At 38.2% G+C, this 21,978-nt stretch overlaps 1 non-coding gene across 1 annotated transcript; it reads left to right on the top strand.

Moving 5' to 3' along the window:
* The first annotated feature begins 619 nt into the window (after window positions 1–619).
* Window positions 620–727, top strand: LOC130964959 (small nucleolar RNA R71). Its single transcript, XR_009081021.1, has one exon. It is a non-coding gene; the product is annotated as a small nucleolar RNA R71 (small nucleolar RNA).
* The last annotated feature ends 21,251 nt before the right edge of the window (window positions 728–21,978 follow it).

Here is a 21,978-nt window from a genome sequence, read left to right as displayed (position 1 = left end):
AACTTTGAGTGGTTTTGATTAGATCAGAGACCATGGTTGCTAAGTCAGAGGGGTTCTGCTTAGAATTCTCTGTCTGTTGCTGAGAAGATGATGGAAAAGGCTTGCCATTGCTAAACCTGTTTCTTCCACCATTATTGTTGTTAAAACCTTGTTGAGGTCTTTCTTGATTCTTCCATGAGAAATTTGGGTGATTTCTCCATGAAGAATTATAGGTGTTTCCATAGGGTTCTCCTAGGTAATTCACCTCTTCCATTGAAGGGTTCTCAGGATCATAGGCTTCTTCTTCAGATGAAGCGTCCTTAGTACTGCTTGGTGCATTTTGCATTCCAGACAGACTTTGAGAGATCAAATTGACTTGTTGAGTCAATATCTTGTTCTGAGCCAGAATGGCATTCAGAGTATCAATCTCAAGAACTCCTTTCTTCTGATTTGCCCTATTGTTCACAGGATTCCTTTCAGAAGTGTACATGAATTGGTTATTTGCAACCATTTCAATTAGCTCTTGAGCTTCTGTAGGCGTCTTCTTCAAATGAAGAGATCCTCCAGCAGAGCTATCCAAAGACATCTTGGACAGTTCAGAGAGACCATCATAGAAAATACCTATGATGCTCCATTCAGAAAGCATGTCAGAAGGACATTTTCTGATCAATTGTTTGTATCTTTCCCAAGCTTCATAGAGGGATTCTCCATCCTTTTGTCTGAAGGTTTGGACTTCTACTCTAAGCTTACTCAATTTTTGAGGTGGAAAGAACTTTGCTAAGAAGGCATTGACTAGCTTTTCCCATGAGTCCAGGCTTTCTTTGGGTTGTGAATCCAACCATGTCCTAGCTCTGTCTCTGACAGCAAAAGGGAATAGCATAAGTCTGTAGACCTCAGGGTCAACCCCATTAGTCTTGACAGTGTCACAGATTTGCAAGAACTCAGCTAAAAACTGATGAGGATCTTCCAATGGAAGTCCGTGGAACTTGCAATTCTGTTGCATTAGAGAAACTAATTGAGGCTTAAGCTCAAAGTTGTTTGCTCCAATGGCAGGGATAGAGATGCTTCTCCCATAGAAGTCGGGAGTAGGTGCAGTAAAGTCACCCAGCACCTTCCTTGCATTGTTTGCATTGTTGTTGTTTTCGGCTGCCATTTCTTCTTCTTCTTTGAAGATTTCTGTTAGGTCCTCTATAGAGAATTGTGCCTTAGCTTCTCTTAGCTTTCGCTTCAAGGTCCTTTCAGGTTCAGGATCAGCTTCAACAAGAATGCCTTTGTCTCTGCTCCTGCTCATATGAAAGAGAAGAGAACAAGAGAATGTGGAATCCTCTATGTCACAGTATAGAGATTCCTTGAAGTGTCAGAAGAACAGAAAAAATAGAAGAAAGAGGTAGAAGAATTCAAACTTAATCAGATAGAGTTCGAATTATGCATTGAGAAGGAGTAGTACTCCATAAATAAAAGGATGTGGGAGGAGGGAAGATAATTTTCGAAAATCAAATAAAAGAATTTGAAAACATTTTGAAAAACATTAATTAATTTTCGAAAATAAGAGTGGGAAAGAAATCAAGTGATTTTTGAAAAAGATTTTGAAATTAGAAATCAAAAAGATTTGATTGAAAACTATTTTGAAAAAGATGAGGTTAAGAAGATATGATTGGTTTTAAAAAGATGTGATTGAGAAGATATGATTTGAAAAACATTTTTAAAAGATTTGATTTTAAAAATTAATAACTTGGCTATCAAGAAAAGATATGATTCAAACATTAAACCTTTCTCAACAGAAAAGGCAACATACTTGAAATGTTGAATCAAATCATTAATTGTTAGCAAGTATCTTTGAAAAAGGAAAGAAATTGATTTTGAAAACATTTGATTGAAAAGATATGATTTGAAAAAGATTTGATTTTGAAAAACTTTGAAAACTTGCAAAAAAAAAATTGATTTGAAAACAAAATCCTCCCCCTTGTGCCATCCTGGCGTTAAACACCCAGAATGGTGCACATTCTGGCGTTTAACGCCCAATGCACTACCTTTTGGGCGTTAAACGCCCAACCAGGCACCCTGGCTGGCGTTTAAACGCCAGTCTGTCCTTCTTCACTGGGCGTTTTGAACGCCCAGCTTTTTCTGTGTAATTCCTCTGCTGCATGTTCTGAATCTTCAGTTCCCTGTACTATTGACTTGAAAATAGAACCAAGATCAAATAAACAATGCATTGCAAGACACCAAACTTAAAATTAGACACTAGACTCAAACAAGAAACATAAAATATTTTTGGTTTTTTTATGATTTTGAAATTTTTTTGTGCTTTTTTTTTTCGAAAATTATATGGAAATAGAAAATAAAAGTTTCAGAATTCTTACTTTGGATTCCAGGAATCATTGCAATGCTAGTCTAAGACTCCGGTCCAGGAATTAGACATGGCTTCACAGCCAGCCAAGCTTTCAAAGAAAGCTTCGGTCCAAAACACTAGACATGGCCAATGGCTTCACTTTTCTGGGCTTTACTATGAGTTTGTGTGTTTTTCTATGATTTCAGATAATTTCTGGCTGAAATTGAGGGACCTGAGCAAAAATCTGATTCAGAGGCTGAAAAAGGACTGCAGATGCTCTTGGATTCTGACTTCCCTGCACTCGAAGTGGATTTTCTGGAGCTACAGAAGCCCAATTGGCGCGCTCTCAATTGCGTTGAAAAGTAGACATCTTGGGCTTTCCAGACTGGCACAAAAGCTGGCGTTTAACTCCAGGAAAAGTCTCTACACATGAAAACTTCAATGCTCAGCCCAAGCACACACCAAGTGGACCCCAGAAGTTGATTTTTACGTCATTTACTCATTTCTGTATATCCTAGGTTACTAGTTCACTATTAATAGGACCTTTTTGACATTGTATCTTTACCTCATGACACATTACATGTTTCTTATTGTATCTCCTACAGCATGAGTCTCTAAACCCCATGGTTGGGGGTGAGAAGCTCTGCTGTGTCTTGATGGATTAATGCAATTACTACTGTTTCTCATTCAATCGCGCTTGCTTCTATTCTAAGATATCACTTGTTCCTAAACTTGATGAATGTGATGATCCGTGACACTCATCATCATTCTCACCTATGAACGTGTGCCTGACAACCACCTCCGTTCTACCTTAGATTGAGTAGATATCTCTTGGATTCTTTAATCAGAATCTTCGTGGTATAAGCTAGAATTGATGGCGGCATTCAAGAGAATCTGGAAGGTCTAAACCTTGTCTGTGGTATTCTAAGTAGGATTCAAGGATTGAATGACTGTGACGAGCTTCAAACTCCTGAGGGCTGGGCGTTAGTGACAGACGCAAAAGAATCACTGGATTCTATTCCAACCTGATTGAGAACCGACAAATGATTAGCCGTGTTGTGACAGAGCGCGTTGAACATTTTCACTGAGAGGATGGGAGGTAGCCATTGACAACGGTGAAACCCTACATACAGCTTGCCATGGAAGGAGCCTTGCGTGCATGAAGAAGAAGACAGTAGGAAAGCAGAGATTTAGAAGATAGAGCATCTCCAAAACCTCAACCTATTCTCCATTACTGCAAAACAAGTATTTATTTCATGTTCTTTTACTTTTCACAATTAAACTTGAGAATTATTGATATCCTGACTAAGAGTTACAAGATAACCATAGCTTGCTTCAAGCCGACAATCTCCGTGGGATCGACCCTTACTCACGTAAGGTATTACTTGGACGACCCAGTGCACTTGCTGGTTAGTTGTGCGGAATTACAAAAGTGTGATTACAATTTCGTGCACCAGTCGCGTACGCAAGCTGTACAGAATCAGGAAAATGTTGAATGCTGCAGAATTTTTAGTTTTGCCCTCCAAACTTCCAACCTGCATAACTTTTTCGTTTTAAAATATTTTTCATCCGTTCTTCAAACGGCATAAACTTCAGGAACCCAATTTTATATGAAATAAGTTTAAAACCATTTGGGGGTCTGGAAGCCAAGTTATGACTCGCCAAAGTTTGGCCAAAAATTAATATTTCATAAAACTTTTAGACCTCAATTTCATTAAGATCAATCTCAATCCCAGCATTACATATATAACATTTACCTCCCAACATACAAATCTCAACACCATAACCACCACAAGTTACCAAATACAACCTTCCCTCAAGTTAACAACCATATGCATAATTTCTCAACAATATCAACATAATCATCAATATAGCACCACCCCCTTCTATCTATTCACTTCACCACCATCAACCCATCACCTAATATCCTAATGTCATCATAACCAACAATCATTCAGCAAATCATACTCAATCAATAATAACAATTTTATCAAGAACACTAAGCATTTCAAGACACTCAAGCGTTTCAACCTATCCTATGGTCATCTAGTCTAAGTTTTCAAAGAACATTATATATTATATACACGAAACCTAAACCATACCTTGGCCGACTTTCCACGTATTTATTGAGACACCACCAAGGCACCAAACACAGACCCAAAAGATATAAATCTCTAAGACAATGCTTTCCAAACTCCACCAAGCTTCCAATTTTACTTATACACAACCCTAATACACATATATTATTCATACATACTCAAAATTCAATATATAGCATACTAAATCCAAGAATTAGCTATGGTTAGTGATTCTCACCGTACTCACAGACCAAAAGAGCCGAGTCCAACAAGTCCTGCAAGCTAAATCGAACCTAGAGTACCAAAATCAACAAAATCTCATCATAGGTACTCAAGATTTTCGAAAATCAAAGGAGTAGAGAAACTAGAGTGAGAGTGAGGCTTATCTATGAAATTTTTCTGATGGATTCGTAGAGCTCGATGTGGTGGTCGCGTGATCGCAAACAGTGTGATGATCGGAGCTCGGATTAGCAAGATATGGTAGTGTGAAGGTGGTGTTAGGGTTTTGTTTCTCACCTTCTTCCTCCCTTGGCTTGGGAACGTAAAAGAGAATGAAGGGAGAAAAGGAAGCTGTGTCTTCTTTAATTGATGGGTTCGGTTGGGCCCATGAGCCCGGTTCGGCCGGTTCAGCCTAATCTTGGGCCAAATTCTTTGAAATTAGTGTCAAAATTCTCATTTTAATTAGCTCTATCCTATTTTAACTTAAAATTCACATTTCTAATTCTCTTTATTAAAATTAAATTTATTAACCAATTACTCTCTAATTTTACGGGGTTTATAGTTTGTCTAGAAGATGGCGAAGTTTATTTTGGCTCTGCTTTGTACCTTGTTTAGTATCTCTCCCCTTATTTTGGAAAAAATTTAATGATGTATGTATATATTTCTTTTTATACTTTGCCTATTGAGGCTTTGATGTATCTTTGGGAGAGTTAGGATTTGTTATCAACTATTTTCAATTCTGTAACCTTAGCCGACCTAAACTTCACGGGTCGTGACTAGTGACTATACCTATTTATATATATAATCTGTCCTTACTCCATTCTTCCTTTAAGATCTTGAGCTTTATTTTATTCTACTTTTTCGAGCGCGTTGTTATGCGATGCGTGTGTGTTTGTATCGCGATTTTTCTTTACTCCTTTTCCAGACTTCTTGTTTTAATAATTTATTCTAATTATCTATGTATTATAACTCTACCTTGAGTTGTACCACCTTAGTATCATTGACTTATTACTCGAGTATAAGGATTTGAATGTTAAGGTATTACAAGCCTCGCTAGAGGCAGTTCTTTTTAGGCTCAAGGCATTGTTCTCTGGTGATTCACTACACAAATCTGATCTATGGCCATATTTTTTATACGAAAAATAGATTTGATGCAAAGCCTCATACTCAATGTAAAGTTCACTTCCCAAAACAGAGATTCTAAGCACCAATTTCTTAAATAAATCAATTTTGATGCAAATTCTAGTAAATTTTCCTCAAGAATGTATAGACATTATGTCATCCACCTTTAACATCTAACCGATGGCTGAGCCAACTCTCTATAGGAATCTTTGATTGTATAGCTGAATAGGAAAATTGGGAATACAAATCCACATAGCAATCTTTCTAACTTGCTTTTTCGATGACAAGAAGAACGGTCTCCATCTCTGAATAATAAGATAGTACCCAACCACCATCCATGGTCCTTCCAAAAGAGCATGCGAGTAATCTTTCTCATATAAAAAATGAACAAAAAAGTAGTCACGATTCATATCAATAACATCAATCTTACATTTTTTTACCCAATATCTTTTTAGATGTTATTCCATAAAGACAAGGCTAAATCTCTTGTCCAAGACTTTAATAATGAGTGTAGACTTCCAGCGCCTACACCATTTTTTAAATCCCTCTTTAGAATTAGGGATCACCAGAGATAGATAAAACTGCTTCTTTTTAGTTTCATCATGGTCATCCTCTTTGTACCATCTATCCTCAGGGTCTGAGGTGTCCTCCATCACATCATCTTCTACAATGTCTCATTACTAAGCTTAGGCCCTACTGGCATTAGGAGAGAGTCCTTGTAAGCTAAGAGACCTTTGGAGAGGAGAGGATTATATCTCTCCTAGGTTCAAGGATTCCATCACATCTTCGAATTGACTGGGGTTAATCTACTCTTCTGCTTTAACTTTCTTGGTACCCTATTAAATAAGATCTTTTTATTGTACCAAAACCTTAGCAAAGCTTTCCTCCATCTTTTATGTATACTAAATATCTGATGAGTTTGGAAAACTCCAAATTAATATTTGTGATGAACAAACATTATTAAAATTTTAATTGCAAAATTATTAGTTCAATCTTCATTAATCATATGTTAATTGATAATTTTGTGATGCAGGTTTTTAATTGGGCCGGAAAACAAAATGTTATTGCAACTGAGCCCATATTTATTTTTGATGAAAGCTTCCTATGCTTGATCCGAAACCAAACTTACCAGGAAAGCAAATGTTTTAGTGGGCCAAAATTCAATAGCCCAATGTGTTTTATGCATGCTATGGTCCGAAAAGAAAATAAAGTTGGGCCAAAATGAAATCTATTGCTACCAAGCCCAACATTAATAATTGTTTCCATGCTTTATCCGAATCCATGAAGCAAAGAAAAAGCCTCAATGCTTCCAATGGATTCCATTTCACTCTTTGGAAGGATTTGAAATTTAATTTACTAGTATGGGGAACATGAGAGAGAACTTGACTTTGATTTGATGGAAATCATTATGATTAATGCTACACGCTAACCCACTAGGGAAGTAAAAGCAACCCTTCAATTTGTTACATTTCATTAAATTGCTTTTACTCTAATTTCACATTCTCTCTCATCTCTTTCTTCTTCTTTCTTCGGTCATTAACCAGGAAGCCATGGAAGCTACTTGGAGCTACCGAAAGGAAATGAAAGCAAGCCTAAAGACCATCGAGTTGATAGCACGAAAAAGAAAATTAAAAGTATGATGTGGCTGATATTTTCACCAAATAAGGTAAGATTTGGTGAGGTAATTTCAGATCCTTCATACTCAAAAGAAGGATGAAGATTCGGCCAGCAAGGAAGATCTTTGCAGGCATGGCTTGTCTTTGATTCTGCTCAACCACCACAGGAAGTAGCTAGAGTGGCGAAGTGATGGTTGAGGCAGAGATTGAAGCAGATGAAGTCATCATCATCATGAAGCATCAAGGGCCAGAAATCCATCTTGGAGAGGAAGCCAAGGATGGAGCGCTCGGATTGATGAAGAGTGATGACCAAGGAAGGACTAGAGGTATTTGCATGTTGGTTTTTGCATGAGTTACCTCTTCTCTCTTTGTGGCCGAACCGGTTTTGTTGTGAAGGAAAAGAAGCTGAGCTCGGGTTTGTGTTTCAACTGTGAAGGCTTCACTTCTCTATAAAAGGGGTGAACAGTCATGGTTTGATAAAAGGAGTAAGATTTGAGAGTGCAAGGCACAAGAGTTCTCAGAGCTACCTAAGCTAGCAGTTCTTCTTCTCCTTCAATGTTTTCTGTTTAGTATTTTTCTGTTTAATTTTGTCATGTCTTGAGTCTCATGGAAAAAGGCAAACAGTGAGGTTTGTATGAAAAAGCCATAGAGCGAAAAAAGGCAGAGAGTGCAAAATTAAAAGAAAAAGCCATAGATGTCTTAGAGTTCCTTTGTACATCTGTGTTGTGTTTCATGATTCTGTGGGAATCCCCTTGTAAGTTGGGTTAGCACTTTACAAGTTGTAATCTGGATGATTATAGTGAAATTCCATCATTGTTGTGATGGAGACTGGATGTAGGCTGCACTGCACTTAGCAGCTGAACCAGGATATATCTGGGTGTTATCTTCTCTCTCTTCCTACTTCAATTCTGTTTTTACTGTTCAGATGAAAAATAAAAAATGTCTCGTGTCAAGTGACGAGACAAAATGAAAATGTCTCGTGGCTAGTGACGAGCTAAAAACAGAAAAGCTTCCTCTAAGTCTAGCAAGTGTCAGCAAGCAAAAAGGTGGCTAAGATTCAACCCCCATTCTCTTAGCCACTGAAACCATCAATTGGTATCAGAGCTTGGTCTCAAAGAGATCAAGCTTTGCAGCTTGGAGTAAAGATCCTCATGGCGGAAAACAGTGGCGCAAATGTGGTGTCCTATAATCTGACCGAAGGACAATCAAGCAACAGACCTCCTCTTTTCAGTGGAAAAAATTATACCTATTGGAAGGAGAGGATGAAGATATTTGTACAAGCTGTAGATTACAGACTTTGAAAGATTATTCTGGAAGGACCTCAATTTCCAACTACCACAAATGCTGAAGGAGTGGTCATCCTCAAACCAGAAGCAAGATGGACCGAGGAAGATAGGAAGAAGGTAGAGTTAAATGCCAAGACAGTAAACCTGCTCAACTGTGCTGTTAGCTTTGAGGAGTACCGACGGGTATCACGATGCACAACGACAAAGGAAATCTGGGACAAGCTACAAATCACTCATGAAGGAACCACCATTGTAAAGAAGACTTGGACAGACATGTTGAATAGAGAATATGAAATGTTTACAATGAAGGAAGGAGAGTCCATTGATGAACTGTTCGAACGGTTCAACACTATCATTGTTGGCTTAGAGGTTCTGGGAATTTCACATTCAGAATCTGTGCTAGTGAGAAGAGTGTTGAGGTGTCTTACAAAAGAGTGGGAAACAAAAGCTTTAATTAGTAGCTTAGATTCCATGACACTTGATGATTTGAGAGGAAATCAACTTGCTTTTGAAAACTCCTATTTGAAAAAGGATTCAAAAAAGAAAGGAATTGCCTTTTCTTCTGTGACTAACCCTCTGGATGATGAATCCAGTGATAACTCTTCTGAAAATGAGTTTGTGTTGTTTGCAAAAAAATTTAGGAAAATGATGAAACTCAAAGGCAAAGGCAGCAGCTCAAGGAGGATGAAGAAAGATCTTAGCAAAGTAATCTGTTACAATTGCAAGGAAATGGGGAATTTTAAATCAGATTGTCCCAAGTTAAAGAAGGAGGAAAAGCCGAAAAAAGGAAAGAAGAAGGGACTGATGGCTTCATGGGAAGATTTGGAAAATGACTCAGATGATGATGATGAAGAATCTGAGACTAAGTCACAGCCTTGTCTCATGGCAAATGAGGTAGATCAGGTATTCTTTCAAAACCCTGACACTGAAGACCTTCATCTTATGATAGATCACCTCTCTGAAAAAATAAGATGTTTTCTAACTGAGAATCAAGATCTTGAACAACAAAATTTCATTCTTAAAGCTAAAAATGATTTTCTCAAAGAAAAACTAAGAGAGGCCGAAACTACTTGTGATCTTGTGGAAGAGAATAAGCAGTTAAAAGCCCAAGTTAGAAGCTGTGAAAGTGACCATTCTGTCCTTGCATATGTGAATTGTTTTAAGCAAAATGAAGAGTTGCTTAAAGAGGTTAAAAGACTTAAGGAAGACTTAGCCAAGTTCACCCAAAGTTCTGAAAATTTGAATCAAATCTTGGCTAGTCAAAAACCTCTTTATGATAAAGCTGGGTTGGGTTTTTATAAATTTAAAAAATCACATTTTGAAAACATTGCTTCATCTTCAAATGATACAAAGTATCAAGACCCAACTTACTTTAACAAAACAGCAACTCCAAGATTTTGTAGGCTATGCAATCGAAGTGGACACTTTCCTATTCAATGTTTCTTTGGTGAAAGAATGATTGGTGATAAAGTTTGTAAGGTTGTTTTTTATTACAATGATTTGGGACATAAGAGATGGTTTAACGTGAAAGGATCCAAGAAAATTTGGATACCTAAGGTCACTTGAGCTTATTGTGTAGGTATTCCTAGCATCCAAGAAGAAAGAAAATATGTGGTACATGGATAGCGGATGCTCTAGGCATATGACCGGGAAGACAACCTTCTTCATAAAACTTGATGAATATGATGGAGGATTTGTCACTTTCGGTGATGATGCAAAAGGAAAAATAGTGGCTGTTGAGAAAGTGGGTAAAAATCTCTCATCTTGTATAAATGATGTCCTTCTTGTACATGGCTTGAAACATAACTTACTTAGTGTTAGTCAATTGTGTGATTTGGGTTTTGAAGTTATTTTTAAGAAGCTTGTTTGCTTAGTTGTTTGTGAGAAAACTGGGGATGTTCTATTTGAAGCTAAAAGATGCAATAATGTGTATGGATTAACTCTTGAGGATTTAAAAGAATAAAATGTAACATGCTTTACCTCTCTTGAATCTGAAAAATGGCTTTGGCATAGAAAGTTGGGTCATGCTAGCATGTACCAAATTTCTAAGCTAGTCAAAAGGAATTTGGTTAGAGGAATTCCAAACATCAAGTTTGATAAGGATCTTACTTGTGATGCTTGCCAATTGGGCAAACAAGTAAAATCCTCTTTTAAATTAAAAGATGGAATCTCAACCAAAAGGCCATTGGAGATGTTACATATTGATCTTTTTGGTCCCACTAGAACTCAAAGTTTGGGAGGTAAACATTATGGTCTTGTGGTGGTTGATGATTACTCTAGATTTGGTTGGGTACTTTTCCTTGCTCATAAAAATGATGCATTTTATGCCTTCTCTACCCTTTGCAAGAAAATTCAAAATGAAAAGGATTTGAAAATTGCCCATTTGAGAAGTGATCACAGAAGAGAATTTAAAAATCAAGACTTTGAAAAATTTTGTGATGACTTAGGGATTTCTCATAATTTCTCATGCCCTAGAACCCCCCAACAAAATGGGGTGGTTGAAAGAAGGAATCGAAGCCTTCAAGAAATGACTAGGGCCATGTTATGTGAGAATGAAATTCCTAAATTTTTATGGGCTGAAGCTATCAACACAGCATGTTATATTTTGAATAGAACAATCCTTAGAAAAGGGTTAAAGAAAACTCCTTATGAGCTATGGAAAGGAACCCCTCCAAATCTTAAGTACTTTCATGTTTTTGGATGTAAATGCTTTGTACTTAACAATAAGGAAAACCTTGGAAAATTTGATCCAAAATCCTATGAAGGAATGTTTGTTGGATATTCCACCACAAGCAAGGCCTATAGAGTTTATCTCAAAGAGTATAGAACCATAGAGGAATCCATACATGTTACCTTTTGTGATTCTAACTTAATTCCCAGTATTGTAAAGGATAATGATTCAGATTGTGAAGAGGATGGAACAAGTAAAGAAAATCTCAAAACTGTGCAAAATGAAGAATCTGTCAGCCCGGTTTTATCTCGTCAGATCGAAGGAGAAACTTCCATTTTATCTCCTGAGCAGACACGAGAAACTGAAACAGTGAGACCACCAGAAGATCATCAAAGCTCAACACCTGTCTGAAAGCCTAGAGAATGGAAGTCCATGAGGGGTTATCCTCATGACTTCATCATTGGTGATCCTTCTCAAGGTGTATCCACAAGATCCTCCACCAAAAGGCAAACCGAACCTAGCAACTTTACTCTCTTGTCACAAATGGAGCCCAACAATGTCAAACAAGCTCTTGAAGATCCATCATGGGTCAAGGCCATGCAAGAGGAGCTTGCTCAATTTGACAAGAATAAGGTTTGGACTTTAGTACCTCATCCGGATGGTAAGAAGGTAATGGGTACTAAGTGGGTATTCAAAAATAAACTTGGTGAGGATGGACAAGTTGTTCGTAACAAGGCTAGATTAGTGGCCCAAGGTTACGATCAAGAAGAGGGAATAGATTTTGATGAGTCTTTTGCTCCGGTAGCTAGAATGGAAGCAATTAGGTTGCTTCTTGCCTATGCTGCCCATAAAGGTTTCAAAATGTTTCAAATGGATGTTAAATGTGCTTTCCTTAATGGCTTTATTGATAGAGAAGTGTATGTGGCTCAACCCCCCGGTTTTGAACAAAAAGATTTTCCTAATCATGTATTTAAACTTTCAAAGGCTCTTTATGGCCTTAGACAAGCTCCAAGAGCTTGGTATGAAAGGCTTAGTGACTTCCTATTAGAAAATCATTTTCAAAGGGGAACCACCGACACTACTTTGTTCATTAAAGTTTCTAATGATGACATCCTTCTTGTTCAAGTTTATGTGGATGATATTGTGTTTGGATCAGCCAATGAGTCCTTGTGTGAAGAGTTTGGAAAACTCATAACTAGTGAGTTTGAAATGAGTTTAATGGGAGAGCTAACTTTCTTTCTTGGTTTCCAAATTAAACAAACTTCAAGTGGTACCTTTATTTACCAAGGCAAGTATGCAAAAGAATTGATAAAGAAATTTGGCTTAGAGAATTCCAAATCAATGGGAACTCCAATGCATCCTAACACTAAACTTGAAAAGGATGATGATGGCCTAGATGTGGATGAGACACGGTATAGAGGAATGATTGGTTCATTAATGTATCTTACATCCTCTAGACCGGATATTGTTCAAAGTGTGGGTGTATGTTCAAGATTTCAATCTCACCCAAAAGAGTCTCATCTTTCGGCTGTTAAGCGCATCATTAGATACATTAAGGGAACATGTGATTATGGCTTGTGGTATCCAAAATCTGATGATTTTTGTGCAGTAGAGTTTTGTGATGCAGATTATGCGGGAGATCGAGTGGATAGAAGGAGCACCTCGGGCATGTGTTGCTTCCTTGGAAGCTCACTCAACATGTGGTCAAGCAAGAAACAAGCCACAGTGGCTTTATCCACAGCTGAAGCTGAATATATATCCGCATCTGCTTGTTGTTCACAATTAATTTGGTTAAAAACTCAATTGGAAGATTATAAATTAAAAATCAATAGCATACCCTTATTTTGTGACAATATGAGTGCAATAAATATTTCCAAAAATCCTGTTCTGCACTCAAGAACAAAGCACATTGAAATCAAATATCATTTTATTAGAGAACATGTGCAAAAGGGTACTATTGATATTCAATTTATAAAATCTGAAGAACAACTTGCTGATATTTTAACAAAACCCCTCTGTGAAGATAGATTCTGTTTGTTAAGGAAAAGCTTGGGAATGATTGATTTAAATCATGTTAAAAATTTGTGAATTTCTGATTCTGATCGATTTTATCTCGCAGGAATGGACGAGATAAAAATAAATGCATGATGGGAGAGCTATGCTTAAGGGGGGACTGCGCAGAAACAAATTCCAATGGGCCCCACAAAATCCCTTTGACCCATCTCTGACTGTTTTGTTAGTTATTCATTTTTTGAAATCAAATCTCAAAGTTGTCCTATCATATCTAGTTGAAAGAGGGATAATGTCAAATCAAATCCTTCTTTTTTCAACTAATCCCTTGATTCAAGGAACCTTCTTTTCAAATCCTTGGGAAACCGCTCTGGTTAATAACCGCGCATGATGACTATTAACCACCCCCATTATCTCTCTCCAATCAACATTTATTGCTTCCTTAACCTCTCTCCACTCTCCACCTTCGGCCAACCCTTCTTCTTCCACCCCCATTATCTTTCTTCACATAATGAAAAAGAAAACTGCATCAAGAAAAAGTGGAAGAATCAGTCTCTCTCAAAAACCGTTCACTCCACAAACACACACACATATTCACATTCACTCTACATCTTCTTCCTCTCCCTCTCAATCTGCCAAACAAACACCCACCATGAGAAAGAAGATTGCTCATAAGAGTTCTGGCCGTGGCAAAAACAAGGAGACCAGTGTTGAAGAAGAATCGTCTCAAACCTCACTCATTCCTTCCCCACCACCACGTTCACCAAAGAAGGCTACACCACACACATCAGGAAGAAGTTCTCAGAAGCCCAAAGGTTTCGTGTTGCATGAAACCAGGGAACCAGCAAATCTTGAGTCACTGGAATTCAAGAACAAGTTTCACAAGCCACACTCTCACTATGATCCATCCAGATTCTTGACTTGTGCATTCTATGAATTTCATCAAGAAGTTTTGGAAAAGAGGCATATCTGTCCCTCATACTTGGTGAATCTTGATCAACTGGCAGCCAAAGGAATTATCTTGCAACCTCTGTTTGACAACATCAAATGGTCTCCACTGCTCCACACTCACAAAATGGTATATCCAAAATTGGTTAGGCAATTTTATGCGAATCTCAGACTGACTGATGGTAGTCTTCACTCCTATGTGAAACGTGTGCATCTCTCTCTGAATACTGAAACCATCAGTGCTGCTCTTGGCTACACTGATGAAGGACCGAGGGTATACATGAGTGACAAATGGGATGATCATGTTGGGCTTACTTACAAATAAGTTCTCTCTCATATCTGTGCAAACATGTCTGGATTAGATGGCACTGTTCCTACTCACAAAGCTCTTGGACCAACCAATTCATTGCTGCATCGCATCACTACCTACATTTTAACTCCACAAAGTGGTTCTCACAATAGGGTAACCGTATCTGATTCTTTAATAATTTTTGCCCTTGTTACTTCTTCTCCTATTTCATTTGCTTATCTCATGATTAGACATATGTGGGAGTCTGTAAGAAGTACCAAAAAGGCTAATTTACCTTATGGAATGTTTCTCACGTGTATTTTTGAGTACTATAAGGTAGATTTAACAAATGAAACTGTGGAGAACAAATTCTCTATGATCAAAGGCGATGGTGCTGTCAAAGGAACAAAGAGTAAGAAATCAATGCCAATGGACAGCGACCTTGAAAGTCAGTTTGAATCCTCCAAAGCAACCGAGTCAACAAGGGAAATCCTCACCGAATTCTCTAATATGTCTACACTCATGATTCAATTTCATAGGGTTGCTCGAAAGCTAGCCTATGAAAATGAACGAGCTTGGGGGAGATGTAAAGAAAGAGTGGGTATGATGCTGGAAAACTTGGAAAAAGATCTGGGAGCTGGCAGTGAAGAAGATGTTGCAGACTCTGATCTCAATTTGTCTGATGATTAATGACTGTTTTCTTTTATTTGATATTGGCTTCATTAGGCTCAATCTGTTTTTTGTAAGAGCACGACTTGATACTCACTGCTCTAGGATAATCTCTAGGATACTGTGATATACTTTTGCTACTTTATCTTGAATATTTTGCTATGTTAATCATGTTTTGTGCAGGTGCCCCTTTGATGACAAAAGGGGGAGGAAATTTAGGTTCCAAAATTGAAATTGGAACAAATAAAAACAGGGGATGAGAACAGGGTTGAAATTTTCAAATTGAAAATTCATGATCACCCTTGTTCAAAAAAAAAATGCATATTGTTATTGCATTTGTTTTACTATGATCATCGCTGATTGAACTGCATTTGGCTTCTGATTCATTCATCATGATCAGTTTATTTGGCATTTGGTTTATAATGATGTTTAATTTATTTTGATGCCTGGCTGTTAATTCATCGTTGATAAATTTGTTGGATTGAAAATTTATTTTTGGCAGTTCCTTTAAATTGTATAAAGTATCAAAAACTGCCTTATTTTGTTCTGCAAATATTTTCCATCATGTTGTTTTGCTCTGATATATTAAACAGGAAAATGTTTGGATATTTTGATATTGAGCAGAAAATCAGTTTATGATATCAAATGAGTTTTGATTATCAATTTAAAACTGCTCATAAATCAAGCATTTAGCATCATATAACATGCTAAATAACATTGTTACTTGTAGCTTGATTTAAATGTCACAGGTTTAGTGCTTCCCTTGGTAAAATAGCATACATCAAGGGGGAGCCAAGTGATAATTTGAAAGGGGGAGAAATTCAATCTTCAAAGGGAGTACGAGTACTCAATCTTTAAATTTCTTTCCATTTCAATTTTAATAATGTTTGTCATCAAGGGGGAGATTGATGAGTTTGGAAAACTCCAAATTAATATTTGTGATGAACAAATATTATTAAAATATTTAATTGCAAAATTATTAGTTCAATCTTCATTAATCATATGTTAATTGATAATTTTGTGATGCAGGTTTTTAATTGGGCCAGAAAACAAAATGTTATTGCAACTGAGCCCATATTTATTTTTGATGAAAGCTTCCTATGCTTGATCCGAAACCAAACTTACCAGGAAAGCAAATGCTTTTAGTGGGCCAAAATTCAATAGCCCAGTGTGTTTTATGCATGCTATGGTCCGAAAAGAAAATGAAGTTGGGCCAAAATGAAATCTATTGCTACCAAGCCCAACATTAATAATTGTTTCCATGCTTTATCCGAATCCATGAAGCAAAGAAAAAGCCTCAATGCTTCCAACGGATTCCATTTCACTCTTTGGAAGGATTTGAAATTTAATTTACTAGCATGGGGAACATGAGAGAGAACTTGACTTTGATTTGATGGGAATCATTATGATTAATGCTACACGCTAACCCACTAGGGAAGTAAAAGCAACCCTTCAATTTGTTACATTTCATTAAATTGCTTTTACTCTAATTTCACATTCTCTCTCATCTCTTTCTTCTTCTTTCTTCAGTCATTAACCAGGAAGCCATAGAAGCTACTTGGAGCTACCGAAAGGAAAGGAAAGCAAGCCTAAAGACCATCGAGTTGATGGCACGAAAAAGAAAATTAAAAGTATGATGTGGCTGAGATTTTCACCAAATAAGGTAAGATTTGGTGAGGTAATTTCAGATCCTTCATACTCAAAAGAAGGATGAAGATTCGGCCAGCAAGGAAGATCTTTGGAGGCATGGCTTGTCTTTGATTCTGCTCAACCACCACAGGAAGTAGCTAGAGTGGCGAAGTGATGGTTGAGGCAGAGATTGAAGCAGATGAAGTCATCATCATCATGAAGCATCAAGGGCCAGAAATCCATCTTGGAGAGGAAGCCAATGATGGAGCGCTCGGATTGATGAAGAGTGATGACCAAGGAAGGACTAGAGGTATTTGCATGTTGGTTTTTGCATGAGTTACCTCTTCTCTCTTTGTGGCCGAACCAGTTTTGTTGTGAAGGAAAAGAAGCTGAGCTCGGGTTTGTGTTTCAACTGTGAAGGCTTCACTTCTCTATAAAAGGGGTGAACAGTCATGGTTTGATAAAAGGAGTAAGATTTGAGAGTGCAAGGCACAGAGTTCTCAGAGCTACTGGTGGACGAAATTGTGATCCATGTTCTAAGTATTTTGAGATGAAGGCTTCTAAGGGGCAGCAGCTGAATTCACAACTCCGTTCAACTAACCAGCAAGTGTACTGGGTCGTCCAAGTAATAAACCTTACGTGAGTAAGGGTCGAATCCACAGAGATTGTTGGTATGAAGCAAGCTATGGTCACCTTGCAAATCTCAGTTAGGCGGATTAAACATTGTTTATGGGTTCGAAGGTTAATAATAAAATAGAAATAATAAAAGGGATAGAATACTTATGCAGATTCATTGGTAGGAATTTCAGATAAGCATATGGAGATGCTGTATGGCTCAAGGACGCCTGCTCTCCTACTGCTTCTACTCAATCCTTCTTACTCCTTTCCATGGCAAGCTTTGTATAGGGGTTCACCATCAGCGGTGGCTACTTTCAATCCTCTCGGGAAAATATCCTATGCGGCTGTCACTCGCACAGCTAATCATCTGGAGGCATCAACCATGGTTGATGGCTACATCCCATCCTCGCAGTGAAAACTAATGCTCACGCACTCTGTCACAGTACGGCTAATCACTGGTTGGTTCCCGCGCCTACTGGAATAGAATCCCTTGATTCTTTTGCGTCTGTCACTAACGCCCAGCACTTGCAAGTTTGAAGCACGTCACAGTCATTCATTACCGGAATCCTACTCGGAATACCACAGACAAGGTGAGACTTTCCGGATTCCCAGGATCCTACTCGGAATACCACAGACAAGGTGAGACTTTCCGGATCCTCATAAATGCCGCCATCTATCTAGCTTATACCACAAAGATTCTGTTGGGGAATCTAAGAGATACACATTCAAGCTCTGTTACATGTAGAACGGAAGTGGTTGTCAATCACGCGCGTTCATAAGTGAGAATGATAATGAGGGTTATCTAACTCATCACATTCATCATGTTCTTGGGTGCGAATGAATATCTTAGAATAAGAATAAGAGAGATTTGAATAAAAGAAAATAGAACTTCATTAATACTTGAGGTACAGCAGAGCTCCACACCCTTAATCTATGGTGTGCAGAAACTCCACCATTGAAAATACATAAGTGAAAGAGGTTCAGGCATGGCCGAATGGCCAGCCGCCTAAAACGTGATCAATAGCCTCTTAGGATGAAGAATAAAACAAAACTGAGACCAAAGATGTCTAATACATTAGTAAATCATCCTATTTATAATAAACTAGCTCCTAGGGTTTACATGAGTAAGTAATTGATGCATAAATCCACTTCCGGGGCCCACTTGGTGTATGCTTGGGCTGATCTTGATCAATCCACGAGCTGAGGCTTCTCTTGGAGTTGAACTCCGAGTTATGACGTGTTTTGGGCGTTCAACTCCGGATCATGACGTTTTTCTGGCGTTTAACTCCAGACAGCAGCATGTACTTGGCGTTCAACGCCAAGTTACGTCGTCAATTTCCGAATAAAGTATGGACTATTATATATTGCTGGAAAGCCCTGGATGTCTACTTTCCAACGCCGTTGAGAGCGCGCCAATTGGATTTCTGTAGCTCCAGAAAATCCATTTCGAGTGCAGGGAGGTCAGATTCCAACAGCATCAGCAGTCCTTTTGTCAGCCTTTTTCAGAGTTTTGCTCAAATCCCTCAATTTCAGTCAGAATTTACCTGAAATCACAGAAAAACACACAAACTCATAGTAAAGTCCAGAAATGTGAATTTAACATAAAAACTAATGAAAACATCCCTAAAAGTAGCTTGAACTTACTAAAAACTACTTAAAAACAATGCCAAAAAGCGTATAAATTATCCGCTCATCACAACACCAAACTTAAATTGTTGCTTGTCCCCAAGCAACTGAAAATCAAATAGGATAAAAAGAAGAGAATATACTATAAATTCCAGAATATCAATGAATATTAATTATAATTAGATGAGCGGGACTTGTAGCTTTTTGCTTCTGAACAGTTTTGGCATCTCACTTTTTCCTTTGAAATTTAGAATGATTGGCATCTCTAGGAACTTAGAATTTTGGATAGTGTTATTGACTTTCCTAGTTAAGCATGTTGATTCTTGAACACAGCTACTTATGAGTCTTGGCTGTGGCCCTAAGCACTTTGTCTTCCAGTATTACCACCGGATACATAAATGCCACAGACACATAACTGGGTGAACCTTTTCAGATTGTGACTCAGCTTTGCTAGAGTCCCCAGTTAGTGGTGTCCAGAGCTCTTAAGCACACTCTTTTGCTTTGGATCACGACTTTAACCATTCAGTCTCAAGCTTTTCACTTGGACCTTCATGACACAAGCACATGGTTAGGGACAGCTTGATTTAGCCGCTTAGGCCTGGATGTAATTTCCTTGGGCCCTCCTATCCATTAATGCTCAAAGCCTTGGATCCTTGCTTTTTGAAATTTTCGCCCCCTTTTTTTTTTGCTGCTTTTTCTTGCTTCAAAAATCAATTTCATGATGTTTTTCATATCATCAATAACATTTCTCTTTGTTCATCATTCTTTCAAGAACCAACAATTTTAACACTCATAAACAACAAGATCAAAAGACATATGCACTGTTCAATCATTCATTCAGAAAACAAAAAGCATTGTCACCACATCAATATAATTAAATCAAATTCAATAATAATTTCGAAATTCATGTACTTCTTGTTCTTTTGAATTGAAACATTTTTCTTTTAAGAGAGGTGAAGGATTAATGGAATTTATTCATAGCTTTAAGGCATGGTTACATACTAATGATCATGAAATAAAGACACAAAACATAGATAAACTCAACAATTAAAAACCGAAAACAGAAAGAAATAAAGAACAAGGAATGAATCCACCTTTAGTGGCGTCTTCTTCTTGAAGGACCAATGATGTTCTTCAACTCTTCTATGTCCCTTCCTTGCCTTTGTTGCTCCTCCCTCATTGCTCTTTGATCTTCTCTTATTTCTTGGAGAATGATGGAGTGCTCATGATGTTCCACCCTTAGTTGTTCAACATTATGGCTCAAATCTTCTAAGGAGGTGTTGAGTTGCTCCCAATAGTTGTTGGGAGGAAAGTGTATCCCTTGAGGCATTTGTTGATGATGAACTTCCTCATGTTCTTCTTGAGGGCCGTGAGGAACTTCTCTTGGTTGCTCCATCCTTTTCTTGGTGATGGGCTTGTCTTCTTCAATGGAGACATCTCCATCTATGATGACTCCAGCTGAGTAACATAGATGGCATATAAGGTGGGGGAAGGCTAGCCGTGCCATGTGTGAAGGCTTGTCAGCTATTTTGTAGAGTTCATTAGAGATGACTTCATGAACTTCTACTTCCTCTCCAATCATGATGCTATGAATCATGATGGCCCGATCCACAGTAACTTCAGATCGGTTGCTTGTAGGGATGATGGATCTTTGGATGAACTCCAACCATCCTCTAGCTACAGGCTTGAGGTCCAGTCTTCTTAGTTGGACTGGCTTACCTTTGGAGTCTGTTCTCCATTGGGCGCCTTCCACACAAATGTCCATTAGGACTTGGTCCAACCTTTGATTAAAGTTGACCCTTCTTGTGTAGGGGCGTTCATCACCTTGCATCATGGGTAAGTGAAACGCCAACCTCACATTTTCCGGACTGAAATCTAAGTATTTCCCCCGAACCATTGTGAGATAGTTCTTTGGATTCGGGTTCATACTTTGATCATGGTTCCTAGTGATCCATGCATTAGCATAGAACTCTTGAACCATCAATATTCCAACTTGTTGTATGGGGTTGGTTATGACTTCCCAACCTCTTCTTTGGATTTCATGTCGGATTTCCGGATACTCATTCTTCTTGAGCTTGAAAGGGACCTCGGGGATCACCTTCTTCTTTGCCACAACATCATAGAAGTGGTCTTGATGGCTCTTGGAGATGAATCTTTCCATCTCCCATGACTCGGAGGTGGAAGCTTTTGCTTTCCCTTTCCCTTTTCTTGAGGAAACTCCGGCCTTAGGTGCCATTGGTAATGGAAAAACAGAAAAAAGCTTATGCTTTTACCACACCAACTTAAAATTTTGCTCGTCCTCGAGCAAGAAAGAAAAGAAAAGTAGAAGAAGAAGAAGAGAATATGGTGAAGAGGGAGAGAAGTAGGTTCGACTATGTGGGAGAAGAAGGGGTTATTGTTGTGTGAAAATGAAGAAGAATGGGAGGTTATTTATAGGGAGAGGGAGGGTGGGAATTCGGCCATTTTGGGTGGGAAGGGGTGGGAAATTGAATTTGAATTTTATGAAGGTAGGTGGGGTTTATGGGGAAGAGTGGGTTGATTGATGAAGAATATTGGGAATTGTGACATGGGGTATTCACATCACAAAAATTAGGATTAGGAGGTAAGGTGAGAATATGGTAGGTGGGGATCCTGTGGGGTCCACAGATCCTGAGGTGAGGATCCTGTGGGGTCCACAGATCCTGAGGTGAAAACAAATACCATTTCTTCACCATATAGGCATGTAAAATGCCTTCATGCATCATTCTGGCGTTCAAACGCCCATTGATGCATGTTCTGGGCGTTCAACGCCCATGTAATGCATGTTTCTGGCGTTGAACGCCAGTTTCATGCTTGTTCCTGGCGTTCAGCGCCAGTTTGTCCTCTCTGTGCACCATCCTGGCATTTAAC

The sequence above is a fragment of the Arachis stenosperma genome, chromosome 2 (genome assembly GCF_014773155.1).
Source record: "Arachis stenosperma cultivar V10309 chromosome 2, arast.V10309.gnm1.PFL2, whole genome shotgun sequence".
Classification (NCBI taxonomy): Eukaryota; Viridiplantae; Streptophyta; class Magnoliopsida; order Fabales; family Fabaceae; genus Arachis; species Arachis stenosperma.
The sequence above is the reverse complement of the archived record's forward strand: the minus strand, read 5'-3'. Positions and strand labels throughout refer to the sequence as shown.